A 14,712-nucleotide genomic window follows, 5' to 3' on the forward strand; every position below is an offset into this window, starting at 1 on the left:
AAACATCTAACTTAACAAACCTCAGTCGGGTTACAAGCTAATAAAATTGAGTCCCCAAATGTATTGGATTTGGATCTGAACATGTACACATTCATCCAATCATATAATGGTTCAAAATAAAGATTTAGATTAAAATAATTTCATACAAAAGTTTACATTAAAAAACCAAAAAATGTGCTTAGAAGCGAAAAGACTGAGAACACGGTTTCATGACTTCACCATGTCATTGCATCATCGCCCATGACAGTTGTCTACTCTCATCATCGAAAACAATACGGGGGTAATATTATATTTAGCTTGGTAGATACAATTGTCACATATTTGTAAAGAGCTAATACATAAACATGCATTCAAATATACCTAAATCACAACAATAATATCACAAAAATACAACTTTACAATTTATTAATTTGCACAAGCAGGACATCATTTCTATTCCAATTAACTATATCAATATATGATCTTTGTTTCAATATTAGTCTACCTACGAGTACTCACAGGATGAAATCGTAGAGATAAACTGGATCATTCAAGGGTTTATTATGCTATAACTTTAACACCCCAAATGATTAGCTAAATCTGTTTCAAAGATGACAATGTAATAAGCGAAAAATAATTTCTCAGAGTCCGAGACAAACAAAGATGCATCCTTACTAATTGTAAAAGTTGTAGGATCTACTACTTACCATCTCTACAAGTAAGAACCAGATATGAATGAATTATTGAGTCCTTTATTATTAAAAAAAATTACCATCTTGGTATATGCCTCAAACCAGTAAGCATCATCTACTTGTTCTGAACAGAGTTTTATGTTTGTGTATTATTATAACTCATTCAATATGTTCTAGTCTTTTAAATCGATCGAGCTTCTTGCTTGCGAAAGCGATCTCAAAATTAGGTGTGCATGTATTTTTTATAACTTTTAGTATAGTCCATATCACATGCCACACACAACGATGCACTCTAATAGCACAATAAGAGTTCCTTAATTAAGCCCCATGCTATAATACAAACCATCATACATGCAATGCATATGTCATTTTATGTGGTGTAACATAAAAATATATAAGAACATGTTCCACCAGTGCCAACGGGTTCTACGAACTGGGCTTTATCATGAGCCTTAGACGGTTATCTCATTTCATATATGCAAACTGTTTTTACATCAACTTTATTTAAAAGCGTCCATGTGAACTATTATACGTACAAATATCATGCATGCGAACTATTTTACATCAACTTTATTTAAAGGCATGCATGCACAATAAAAATATATGTACGTAAAGGAGATTATGAAACATTTGTATGCAAATCAATATACAAAACAAGTGTTCGTAAGTTGAGATACAAACATGCATACATAAATAAAGTATGTAAGTGTAAATATAAAATACGCGAATACATAAATTAAATTATGGGTACATAAATAAATTATACTTACGTAAATAAAGCGAGCATACACAAATTAAATTATGTAGACATAAATAAATCATGGGTAAGTAACTAAAGTAAGCATATACAAATTAAATTATGCGTACGTGAATAAATCATGCATAATGTTTTGGGTTGCATCCTCTTAGATCCAACCCAAATAGGTAAAAAGGGGGGTGATAATGGTTAGATCCACTTGGAGCCAATCCAAATAGTGTGTAGTGGGTTTGGGTTGGATCCACTTGGATCCAATTTTAACCCATGTGGGAGGTATCAAATGAGACCCTTTTTAGTCTCATTTGAATCTTAGATCCAAACCACATATACACTTTATATATATATATATATATATATATATATATATATATATATATATATATATATATATATATATATATATATATATATATATATATATATATATATATATATATATATATATATGGGTTGGATCCTCTTAGTTCCAACCCAAATAGGTAAAAAGGAGGGTGATAATGGTTAGATCCACTTGGATCTAATCCAGATAGTGTGTAGTGGGTTTGGGTTGGATCCAACCTTAACCCATGTGGGAGGTATCAAATGAGATATTTTTAGTCTCATTTGAATCTTAGATCCAAACCACATATATATATATATATATATATATATATATATATATATATATATATATATATATATAGGTAAGTGCCCGACACTTTTTGCGCTTACCAAGCTTGGATAGGGGTTTCAAGTTGTTTTCAAAAAATTTGACCTTGCAGGTGTGTTTTGCATGATCCATTTGCTAGAAAATCATACTTGGATCATGTTTTTTGAGATATTTTTTTTTAATTATAGATAGTTGATTTTTGAATCTTATAAAAACCTAACTTGGTGTTGAAATCAGACAATCCAAAAGTCGATTCTCACAAAATCAAGCATGTAGATCACATCTCTATGGTCAAATAAAAAAAATAAAAACAATCTTTTCAAAGCGCAGTAAGCACAAAAAAACATCAGGCACTTACCGAGCTTGGATAGGGGTTTCAAGTTGTTTTTCAAAAATTTGACCTTGCAGGTGTGTTTTGCTTGATCCATTTGCTAGAAAATTATACTTGGATCATGTTTTTTGAGAAAAAAATAATTTTTTAAGTATTAAATATTTTTTAACATTATAGATAGTTGATTTTTGAATCTTATAAAAACCTAACTTGGTGTTGAAATCAGACAATCCAAAAGTCGATTCTCACAAAATCAAGCATGTAGATCACATCTCTATGGTTAAATAAAAAAAATAAAAACAATCTTTTCAAAGCGCAGTAAGCACAAAAAAACATCAGGCACTTACCGAGCTTGGATAGGGGTTTCAAGTTGTTTTTCAAAAATTTGACCCTGCAGATGTGTTCTACATGATCGATTTGCTAAAAAATTACACTTGGATCATGTTTTTTGAGAAAACAATAATTTTTTAAGTATTAAATATTTTTTAAATTATATATAGTTGATTTTTGAATCTTATAAAAACCTTAGTATTGAAATCAGACAATCCAAAAGTCGATTCCCACAAAATCAAGCATGTAGATCACATCTGTATGGTCAAATAAAAATAAAATAAAAACAATCTTTTCAAAGCTTAGTAAGCACAAAAAAAACATCAGGCACTCACCCATCACTCTCACTATATATATATTTGCTTATTTATAACTATTTTATATTTTTGTTAATGTGGATTAGGTCCATCAAATGGATCCAGTCGAATTTTAAGGATCCATATATATATCATATACATACATTATTCATTTATGTATTTGTTTTGAATTGGGTTCATTAAATGGATCAAATTTCTGACTTGATGGATTTTAACACTTTGTATCTCTTCTAGATCCTACTTGTTTTGGATTATAGATACCTAATGGATTCAAATCTCAATCCTATTGTTTGAGTAATCTGGATCTCTTCCCATATTCAAATTCGAAGTTATTTTTAACTTGGGCTAGGTCCAATCGAACTGAATCCCTATCATATTGGTTTATGAAGTCAGATCTCTTTTGGGATCCAAACTCAATCAAATTATGAAATCCAATGAACTCGATTTCACGGGAGTCAATCCTTGTGAATCTTCAATTGACATCCGACTTCCAAAATATGTTTTAAACCCTTGTAAATCTTCAGTAAATGTAAAATAAATTAATAAAAATCCAAAATATTATCGAAAATTAATTATCAATTAATTATCCAAAAAAATGCCAGAATAATCATTTTTTATTTCAAAATCCCAAAAATTGAAAACTTTACACTGGGCGACACTTAAAAGTCAATGGGTCGAGCTCTAAACGGGCTTCGGCCGAGCTGACACTGATGTCATCTTTCATGTGTTTGGTGGGTGCATGGGGTGCTGTGGCCAATAGGTCAGATGTACTTGTTTGAAGGGGAACCACTCGTCTTCAACGTCATACCCCCCACCATGGGATCTCATCGTTGCAACTTGTTTTTTCTTTTTTTTATTAAATTTGGCTTTTTAGGTGGATTCAGCATGGTTGATCCCATAGAATTGGACTCTTGGATCATGTTTTCTCTTGATGAAAATATATTATTTTTTTGAATTATAGATTTTTTGATGTTTTTTACAATCTTAGGTTTTTGAATCGCCAAAAAATCTTGCACACAAGTCATGTCCACGAGATCAGAATTGATCAAAACTACTTTGCAACAATGTGATCTCAAGGTCGGTATGACTGGTCCGTGGACTAGAAAAGATGTAAATTCAAAAAACCCTAAGGGGGAACTTAACAGTGGCAGAGGACTTATCTGTGATCAACAGTCAGACACCCTGGGGTTCAACTATTTATCCCCAGTTTTGGGGGATAAAAAGGGAGAAAATAGTCGCAGACTGTTTCTTCTGTGTTTCTTTGGGACACATGCCTCACACTCAAAAGCGGAAGAAATAATGAGTAAACATTATTCCTTGTGCCACTCAAACATTCCCTAAGGACACGTTTGAAAGCGAGAAAATGGTAGGAAAAATGCAAGTAGGAAAGAAAAAATGGCAACTTTTCCAACTGTTCCAAATGAAAAAAAATTGAAAAAAAGGTTTTTATAAAAAATATTTTTTGAAAGTAAAAATTTTTCGACCTTCCTCCACCCAAAAAGGTGAAGAAATTTTTTCTATCAAAATTTTGTTTTTGGAATAAGGCCAACCTTTTACCCTCAACACACCTCATACCATGTAGTTATCTTATCACAAGAAGAGCTTCATCCATCTTCATCTTCCTCCTGCCCACCACCATTTTCAGATCTCTCTCTCTCTCTCTCTCTCTCTCTCTCTCTATATATATATATATATATATATATATATATATATATATATATATATATATATATATGGTCGAACCACCTTTCTCTAAGAACCCTCCACCACCATTTTCAAATCTATCTCTATCTCGGGCATGATCGACCACCTCTCTTTGAGAGGGGGCTGATCTATTTTCTCTCTTTGAGGGCTGATTTTCTCTCTCTATCTCTCATTCAATTTTCTCACATTTTTCATTTTATTTTTCTTATACTACACAAACAAGTGAAAAATATCATATCAAAACTTCTCACAAGCAACATTTTCTTTTTTTATGAAAATTTTTCTTGATTTGAAACGGGCCCTAAAAGGGTATCATTTTTCCCAATACAACTAAAGGCTTTTAGTGGCAGTTGAAAGTTCACCCATGAATACTCCTTTAACTGTGGTCAAAAAATGAGATGCCACTAAACTCATTTTTTTGCATCATTGATTTTTCGTGATTGAATGGCGAAAAATGGGGCTGTTTTTCTTTACATGCTTATAGTTCACAAGAAATAATGACCTCATAGAAAAACCCTCTTTGTCTAGCCAACAATTTATTTATGCTAGTGATAAATAAAATCCATCCATAAAAGCTACCTATAAAAGTAATTAATTAGAATAGCTTCTACCTTGTCATTGATAGTGAGAATGAAATCTGTATAAATACTGATACCTATTACAGGTAAAAGGATACATATCAAATTAAATATGTTGCATCTTCCTGTGTGTGTGTATGGCTAAAATTATAAATTTTATTAACATTAACATAATTGTATTTAATTATAATTTAACTCTAAATTTTATTGAGTTGCAACTATATGTGGATGAAGCTTGCGCACAACTCATTCTTGACTAACACTACAAGAAATCTGTGGATTAGCGATGGTTGTAATCTGTCGCTAATCCATTGTTGAATAATTTAGCGACGGATAACTTTCATCGTAATTTTTTAGTCTCTAATTTGCGACGAAAAATATTTGTCGTTACTTTCGTTGCTAATTTGCGATGAATTAGCAAATGCCATGATTCATCGCAAGGTCATCGTTAATCCGCAGAGATTTGGTATTGCGACAGATACACATCCGTCGCTAATTTCGTCGCTATTGTAGCGACAAAATTATGATGGATTACAATCCATCGCAAAACATTAGCCAATTTAGTTTTCTGACGGATAAATATCCATCCCTAATCTGTCGCTAAATTGAAGGCCAATAATAATTAGTGACAGATAATATCCGTTGCTAATCCATCGCAAAAAAAAATTGTTTGAAATATAAATTTCGAGAAAAATTTTCTCGTTATACAATTTATATATCCTGTGTATAAAAAACAAAGTACACATAAAGAATACATATACAAAGCAGCTGAAACAAATTTAACACAAGATACAAGGTGAACAAATTTATCGATCCACTATAATCCTCGTCAAGTTCTAATTATTTACAAGTGAACATTTACAAAGAGTTTCTTTTGAAACAACTAAAAGGTGGAACAAATTCAATATATAAATCTAATCATCGCCAAGATTCTGAGCATCATCTTCTTTATTGTCTCGATCTACCCCTTCATCCATGCCTCCATCAACTCCTCTACGCTGATTATCTTCAACATCCTACAAGAGAAAAGAAAGGTTAATATTGATAAACAAAATATAATTAAATAAATTATATGCAATGCACCTAATCTAAGGCAATCAAAGTAACATGAATGAATTACACATATATAGACTAGCTAGCAATAAAGTGAAGGACATTAACAGAATTCAGATATGTGTTCTAAGGCTGACAGAAAAAAAATCATAGTGATTTAATCATGTAGATATGTGTTCTAAGGTTGTCAAAAAAATATCATAGTGATTCAAGCATGCATATATGTGTTATAAGGCTGTCAAATAAATGTCTTCTGTATCACAATCACGCTTATATGTGTTCTAATGTTGTCAAAAAACTCTCATAGTGATTCAATTATACATATATGTGTTCTAAAGTTGTCAAAAAACTTTTATAGTGATTCAAGCATGCATATATGTGTTCTAAGGCAGTCAAACAATTTCATAGTGATGAAATCATGCTTATATATGTGTTCTAAGGTTGTCAAAAAACTTTCATAGTGATTCAATCATGCATATATATGTGTTCTAAGGTTTTTAAAAAACTTTCATAGTGATTCAATCATGCATATATGTGTTAGAAGGCAGTCAAAAAACTTTCATAGTGATATAATCATGCTTATATGTGTTCTAAAGTTGTCAATAAACTTTTATAGTGATTCAATCATGCATATATATGTTATAAGGCAGTCAAAAACTTTCATATTGATGAAATCATATTTATATATGTTCTAATGTTGTCAAAAAACTTTCATAGTAATTCAATCATGCATATATATGTTATAAGGCAGTAAAAAATTTTCATAGTGATGAAATCATGCTTATATGTGTTCTAATGTTGTAAAAAAACTCTTATAGTGCTTTAATCAAGCGTATATGTGTTCTAAGTTTGTAAAAAAACTCTTATAGTGATTCAAGCATGCATATTTGTGTTCTAAGGTTGTAAAAAACTTTCATAGTGATAAAATTATGCTTATATGTGTTCTAATGTTGTTAAAAAACTCTCATAGTGATTCAATCATGCATATATGTGTTCGAAGATTGTCAAAAAACTTTCATAGTGATGAAATCATGCATATATGTGTTATAAGGCAGTAAAAAACTTTTATAGTAATGAAATCATGCTTATATGGGTTCTAATGTTGTAAAAAAACTTTCATAGTGATTCAATTATGCATATATATGTTATAAGGCACTAAAAACTTTCATAGTGATGAAATCATGCTTATATGTGTTCTAATGTTGTAAAAAAACTCTCATAGTGCTTCAATCAAGTATATAGATGTTCTAAGGTTGTCAAAAAACTCTAATAGTGATTCAAGCATATATATATGTGTTATAAGGTTGTTAAAAACTTTTATAGTGATGAAATCATGCTTGTATGTATTCTAATATTGTAAAAAAACTCTCATAGGGATTCAATCATGCATATATGCGTTCTAAGGTTGTCAAAAAACTTTCATAGTGATTCAAGCATGCATATATGTGTTCTAAGGCAGTAAGAAAACTTTCATAATGATGAAATCATGCTAATATGTGTTTTAAGATTGTCAAAAAACTTTCATAGTGATTCTATCATGCATATATGTGTTATAAGGCAGTAAAAAAACTTTCATAATAATGAAATCATGCTCATATGTGATGAAATCATGCATATACTAGCTTGAAATCTAACGACATGAAACAAATGATATGAAACTTTCATACCTGATGGAAACCTGTAGACGAAGTTCTCCTGTCCCAAAAAAAGTTTCATAACTCATTATGGACAATGTTAGAAATGACTTCATGTAAATAGTCATGCACTGTATCCTTAACAAGCGACAGACACCATCCCAAGAATTAGCAGGGTCAATCAGACGTTGGGAGTTGATGCTGTCGAGAGAACTCTGAGAGCCCTGGCTGGAGGAGGCAACGACTGGTGTGATGTTTATATTACTCCCAAACCCGAATACATGACCCTTTTTTGGTTCATCGGTTGCAGTCACCTATGCTGCATGATCAAAAGGCAGATGCTGAGTGGAGTAATCGCCATATCGCTCTACCATCTGTTGCTCGTATGACTCCTACAAAGTAATGATTATAGTATGAATTAATAATTAAGAATTACAATGTTCATGGTAACTTATCTATTACAATGTTTATTAATACAATAAATACATATCGTTGTCGCTCTCACCTTCTCTGATACGAACTCTCCTATGCTCTTACGTTTATGTGTTTCAACAAATACATCCTTGTAAGGCACAATGCCTCATTTTTCTACTTTTTGCAAGGTTAAATGATAAAAAATCAATTACAAAGTATGCAACAATACTTATAAATTTGATAATATATATATATATATATATAGTTACTATTTTCTTCAGGTGGCTCCCAAAAGTCCTAGATCGACCTGTCTGTAGATGGGCATCAAGCATCTTTGCTCAATTTTGTGCAGCCTTTGCTGAGCGATTTCAAAATTCATGGCTCGCCCACTTGTCGCACATAGAATCCCAATAAAATCGGCCAATATGGTAGTTCCTAAAATATAAATTTCTTTGTCCAATTGTGATCTTTCCCAAATCCAAGGAAGGGCGTCGAACTACGGGCATCTGTCAGTCCATATGAAAAGTATTGTAATTGTCTTAAAATCTCTATGCCAGACAACCGTGTAGGTGGACCTTCTATTTCAGTTGTGTCTGTTCGGAACATATTCCTTTATCATCGGAACAGATGGTCGCTGGGTAGAAATCAATGGTGACAATCAAACCAGCACGACTTCCTTCCATGCGTCAATCTAAAAGATTTTGTATCCTCTATGCAGTACGAACATGTCAACCTCCCATGTGTGCTCCAACCAAATAACATACTATATGCAGGAAAGTCACTGATTGTCCATAGAACAACAACCTTTATATTGCAGTTTTACTTTTTGTGGGCATCGTATGCGAGAACATCATCCCATAGTATTTTGAGTTTATCAATCAACGGTCTTAAATATACATCAAGATTTTGGCCCAGAGAAGTCGGACCAGGGATCAATAGAAACAATAAAAGATTTTGAAGCTTTATACACAAGTTTGAAGGAAGATACACTACAAGAAAAATGTTAATTAGTGACAGAAATTTGCGATGGATTTTTTTCATCGCAAATTTGTGATAGATTAGCTAGAGAAAACTATCCGTCGCTATTTAGCAACAGATTAGCGACGACAATTTTTTGTCTCTAATTCTCAATACAAGAAAAACATTTTAGCGACGGATTAGGGATGAAAAAATTCCCTCTCTAAATCTGTCATTAATTTTCGATTTAAACCGACCCATCTAGAGCGTGAAATTTTTCCTTTTTCGTTCAAAATTTAAACCGACCTCTCCATCGCTTGATTTAAACCGACTTCTTCATGGAGGGCGACGAAGTTCAGATGACTTCTTCGTGGAGGATGCAAAGCAGTTCACTGTGGCCAAGTTGACGCCATCGCCGATGAGGTCATTGACGCTACAGAGGTTCTTCTGGTGGCCATTTCCTCGATCGTCGTCGGCGAAGCATATCAACGCATCCCTGGCCAAGTGACGGAGAAAAGGGAAGCAAAAAAGTGGAAGGGCTGATATCGGAGAACGGCGATGAGGCAGAGTGGCCGCTGGATAAAAGTTTCAGAGAGGATGGCAGGGCTGATATCGGAGAACAGCGACGCCGGAGAGCATGTCAGTTTTGTGCAGAAGACCCCGCAGTGGCGGGCCGGTCCGCTCGGGTCTAAGACCCTGAGCAACGCCTGTCAGGTGTGGTACAAGTCCGGCTTATTGTTGCCAGAATACCGCCCGATAGGGAGCAATTTTATTTTATTTTTTTTTAAATTTAGCGACGGATAATGTTTGTCGCAAAACAAAATCTGTGTTGCTTATTTAACGATGAACTAGCGATGGATCATGTTCGTCGCTAATCTATCATAAATTAGCGACAGAAGTAACGACAAATAAGTTTTGTCACTAATTAGCGACCAAAAATTTGTGATGGGCGCTATCCATCGCTAATCTGTCGCCAATCCATCGCTAAACAATTTAGCGATGGATTAGCGACGGATTAGCAATGAATATCGTTCATCGCAAATCCATGATTTTCTTGTAGTGGTAGACGTACTTGGGGGAGGAGGTTGCCGGCAGACGAGCAAGAGGGAAGGAGAGAGGAGACGAGCAAGAGGGGGCGAGAGAAAGGTCGTCGGCGAAGCTGCCGGAGAGGGAGGCAGTCACCGAAAGGGAGAGAAGGGAGGGAGAGCAACAGAGTGAGAGAAAGGGCGGGGGTGTGCGATGAATGAAACAGAAAGAAAAAAGAAAGGAGGCTCACATTAAGGTTTTACGGGAAATTTAGCGATGAATTAGCGACAACAAAATTTTGTTACAAACACCATCACAAATTTGTGGCGGAGTAGCGACGAAAAAATGATGTCGCTCATCCATTGCGAAGTTGTGACAGAGTGTGAGACAAAAATTTTTCGTCGCTAATTCATCTCAAATTTGCAATTGAATTTTTCCATCGCTAATTTCGCAACTAATTCCAATTTTAGGGACGAACATTTTCTCTCACTAATCCGTCACAACTTTGTGACAGATTATTTCTGTCGCAAATTTTTGTCGCTAAATAACGTCTTTCTTGTAGTGTAAAAACAAGCCCAACATCAGTTGACTAGTAAAAAATTTCATCTATCTATATATATTGAAACTCATAGAGAGGTTGTTTTGACCAAATCTGACCTCATGGGCAATATAACAAGAAACAACCTTTGGATCATATCCTTTATATGAAAAATATATTTTGTGTGAGGTTTGAAAATTCAATACATTATAGGCCATTGATTTTTCAACTCTTATAAAATCTAATATAGACACCAGAAAAACATGATCAAAAGTCAATTTCTACTAAACTTAAAATGTAGATTGCATCTAGTGGTCAGATGTGCAACCAAAACCCCAAAAAAAAAATTATATATTTTTTTCACTAATCAAGCTGAGCTTAGCTGTTTTGGGCTCAGCTTGTTAAAGGTACACCCCAACTCGAGCTGGTTACGAGTTCAAGCTTGGCGAGCTGATCACAAGCCAACTTTTTTTTATTTAAAAAAACATTTTAAGTGTTTTTTAAATATATAAAATACATATAATATATATAAAATACATACAATATATGTATAATATATATAAAATACATATAATATATGTATAATAAATATCTAAAACACATATAATATATAATATATAAAGCTAGCATATACATATGAGCCGAAGTTGCCATGTTCATGCACAGCTCATTTATCAAAATGAGCTGGCTTGTAGCTCCGCTCACCGAGTTCAATTTTTGAGCCAAGCTGAACGGCGAGCTGCTGGTCTCATTTTCCAGCATTAGTTCCTTACCCACGAGTGTAACAAATACGCACACACGAAGTCACTTGAGCTGAGCCGAGGCGAACACCTTGTAACTTGTTTAAACTAAACAAGCTGCTCGTGAGAGGGCTCTCCAGTTATACGAACCGATCACAAACATGTTCATGATGAGCCAAGTCATGAGTTGCTGGGCTCATTTACCAGCCCGGCCACTTTGTCTTGTCCTGGAACTGCCGACCAACATATGCTGACTGTGAGCTTGTCAGTTTGATCTCCAGCTGTTTGTTACACCAGAGGAGGATAGGAGGAAAGGGGGTTAACAAAGCAGGGCACCTGGAGAATCGCCGGCTGGCCACCAGTAGTTGTTCCTAGCAGAGTTGAGATCAAAGTAGCCGCTAAGTGCTATGGCTATGTGACATTAGCCAATCACATGACAGCATTACAAGGGGCCCACAGCTACAGAGTGCAGGCCCCACATGAAAGGATAACCTGTGTCAAATAGCCATGGCACTTGGCTGTTCTCTGGGTCCCTGCTCTATAACTATCAAAGCTGGTCACTTATACCATGGACCTAGGGGTGTTAATGGGTCTGGTATGACATGGATCCCACCAATACCAAATCCTATAGGGTCAAGGTTTGGTGATAAATAAGAAAGTCCAATTAAAATTCTGGTCAGATCTTAAGAGTCTGCTTAGTATATGGATCTAAGTATGATTTGTGAAATTTCATACCGGAACTGGATTTGACCCAAGTTCTGATTAAGATCCGTATTTTTTTTAATGTAAAAAAGATAAAAAAATACTATTTTTTTCAAGTATGAACCGGGTTTGGTTCATGTGATTCTTATAGGATCCAAGTATGATTTTGTTATAGCTGACCTGATCGGATCCATGTCTGGACCTGGTGCCAGCACCACAAAGTTAGATCCAGGTTTGGATCCATCTGAATCCAAACCAGATCCAAGTATGTTTTGGCATTGTGGGCTCCCTAGAAACGCACCTTGGTCGATGCATTTCTGCGAAAAACCTGAATTTTCCGTGACACCCAAACGCCCCTAAAGGAAAATGATGTCTTGACCCAGTCAATAGTTTGAGGAAGTCAGTCGTGACAGACAACAGGTCACATCCAATTGGACAGTTTTCTGTGCAAGATACTTTGGATGCCGTCCATCGCGAAGATAAACAGCACTCGGTGGGACCCACAAAAATTTATGATGCTGGTCACCTTTTGAATGAATTAATGGCATCAATCGTTTAGAAAATAGACCCCGGATCAAATCTCGCTGGCACATGGGTGTGTCGGCACCTTTCAAGCGTGGGCCACGTAAGCCAGGGTGGCTGTGGGGCCCCCACTCGGGGTTTTCCTTCAATTCGGCAAGGGTTCTTCATCATCATAAAAAAAAAAATCAACGGCTGAAATTCATCCAAAACTAGAAGCATTTAGGAGGTTTTACATATTTTTCAATGTAAGAAAGATAAAAATATTATTTTGCTGGATATGGTTTGGCTCTCGTTCATGTAATCCTTATAGGATTCAGGTATGGTTTCTCTTATGGTGGGTTCTGATTGGATCCAAGTCTCAACCCAGTACCAACATCTCAAATTACATCTAGGTTTGGCCTCACCTGAGTCCGAACGAAACCTGACCCATTGACACCCTTCCTCAAAACTGTCCAAGGTGCTTAGACCTGATCCACTCTGGTCATGACAGCGGTCCATTACGGCCAAGAATAAATGTACTCAACTATTCTTTCCATAATATAGAAACTTTAAATTTGGGTTCATTCTTGGTCAACCAACATATAATCAAGTCTGAACTGGGTTCATTCTAGAAAAATAGGGCATGATAAAGTTTTTTTTTTAATTTTTTTAATTCATGAAGACTTTTTTTGATATTTTAATATATAAAAATACATTCTTTTAGGCTAGGCCAAGATAAACCGAATATTGGCAAGCATTTTGGTTGATAAAACCCTTGAGGTCCCCATATAATCGTTGAAGAGTACACCCATCTTCAACCTTGATGTAAAGGATGAACTTGATGGAATTGAAACCATAGTCGACACAAGATTCAAATCTTTTTTAAAGATGCTTTTTTTGAGAAGTTACATTTTTTATGAATAAATAATGAAAAAGTTTTTTAAAAATATTATAATAATGTTTGTACATGCTCGGTTCATGTCAGAATGTCCAAGAGTATCCAATTCATTTTCCCTTGAACATAGATTCTAAGTAGCTTATCACTATGACATAAAGTGAAGGGTATAGGTTACAAAAAAAACTTTTCAGGTTTTGGTGAATCCCTTTAATCATGTAATCAATACAAATCTCAAGTTTGAAGTAGTGGTGTCAACAGGTTGGACCTCTGCTAGCTGGAAATGGGTGGGTCTGAACCTGGATCTGACTAAGAAGTGCTTATATGGGTCTGAACCCGGGTCCATCCAAGCCTTCTACAGGACAAACCATATCAGGGTCACCTAAGGATTACATGAACCAGACCCAGCCATACTCTATAAAATAATATATATATTTTAATGTTTTTTACATTGAAAAATTATGGATCTTAATTGGAACTCGAGTAGGACTAGAGTTTGGCAAGACATTTTATAAATTATATCTGGCTTCGTGTGTTAACTGGACCGACTTGAATAGTTAATCAGACCCCTTCCTTTGTTACCAAACTCTGACCCTATCGGACCTCAGTGTGGCTGGGTTCGGGTCATACACGATCAATTGAAACCACCTAGTTCCAAGTTCCAACATGAACAAACTTGGGCCCCTGCATGACCCCTCACTGGGTGAGTGTATGTCTTGTCCTTAAATAAACAATATAACCCAATTTAAACCAACAATGACATTTAGGCAATTTGCAATTTATTGTGGAACGCCTTCCATTATTTCAGTACCTCCTATTTCTAGGTTACATAAATTCACAGTGAGGAAAGACTTAATGATGCAAAAAATTAAGACTCAGTCCAATTATAACTTCTTCAATTATTGCTCTTTGCAT

This window comes from Nuphar pumila, chromosome 13 (genome assembly GCF_984573655.1).
Source record: "Nuphar pumila chromosome 13, dmNupPumi1.hap1.1, whole genome shotgun sequence".
Lineage (NCBI taxonomy): Eukaryota > Viridiplantae > Streptophyta > Magnoliopsida > Nymphaeales > Nymphaeaceae > Nuphar > Nuphar pumila.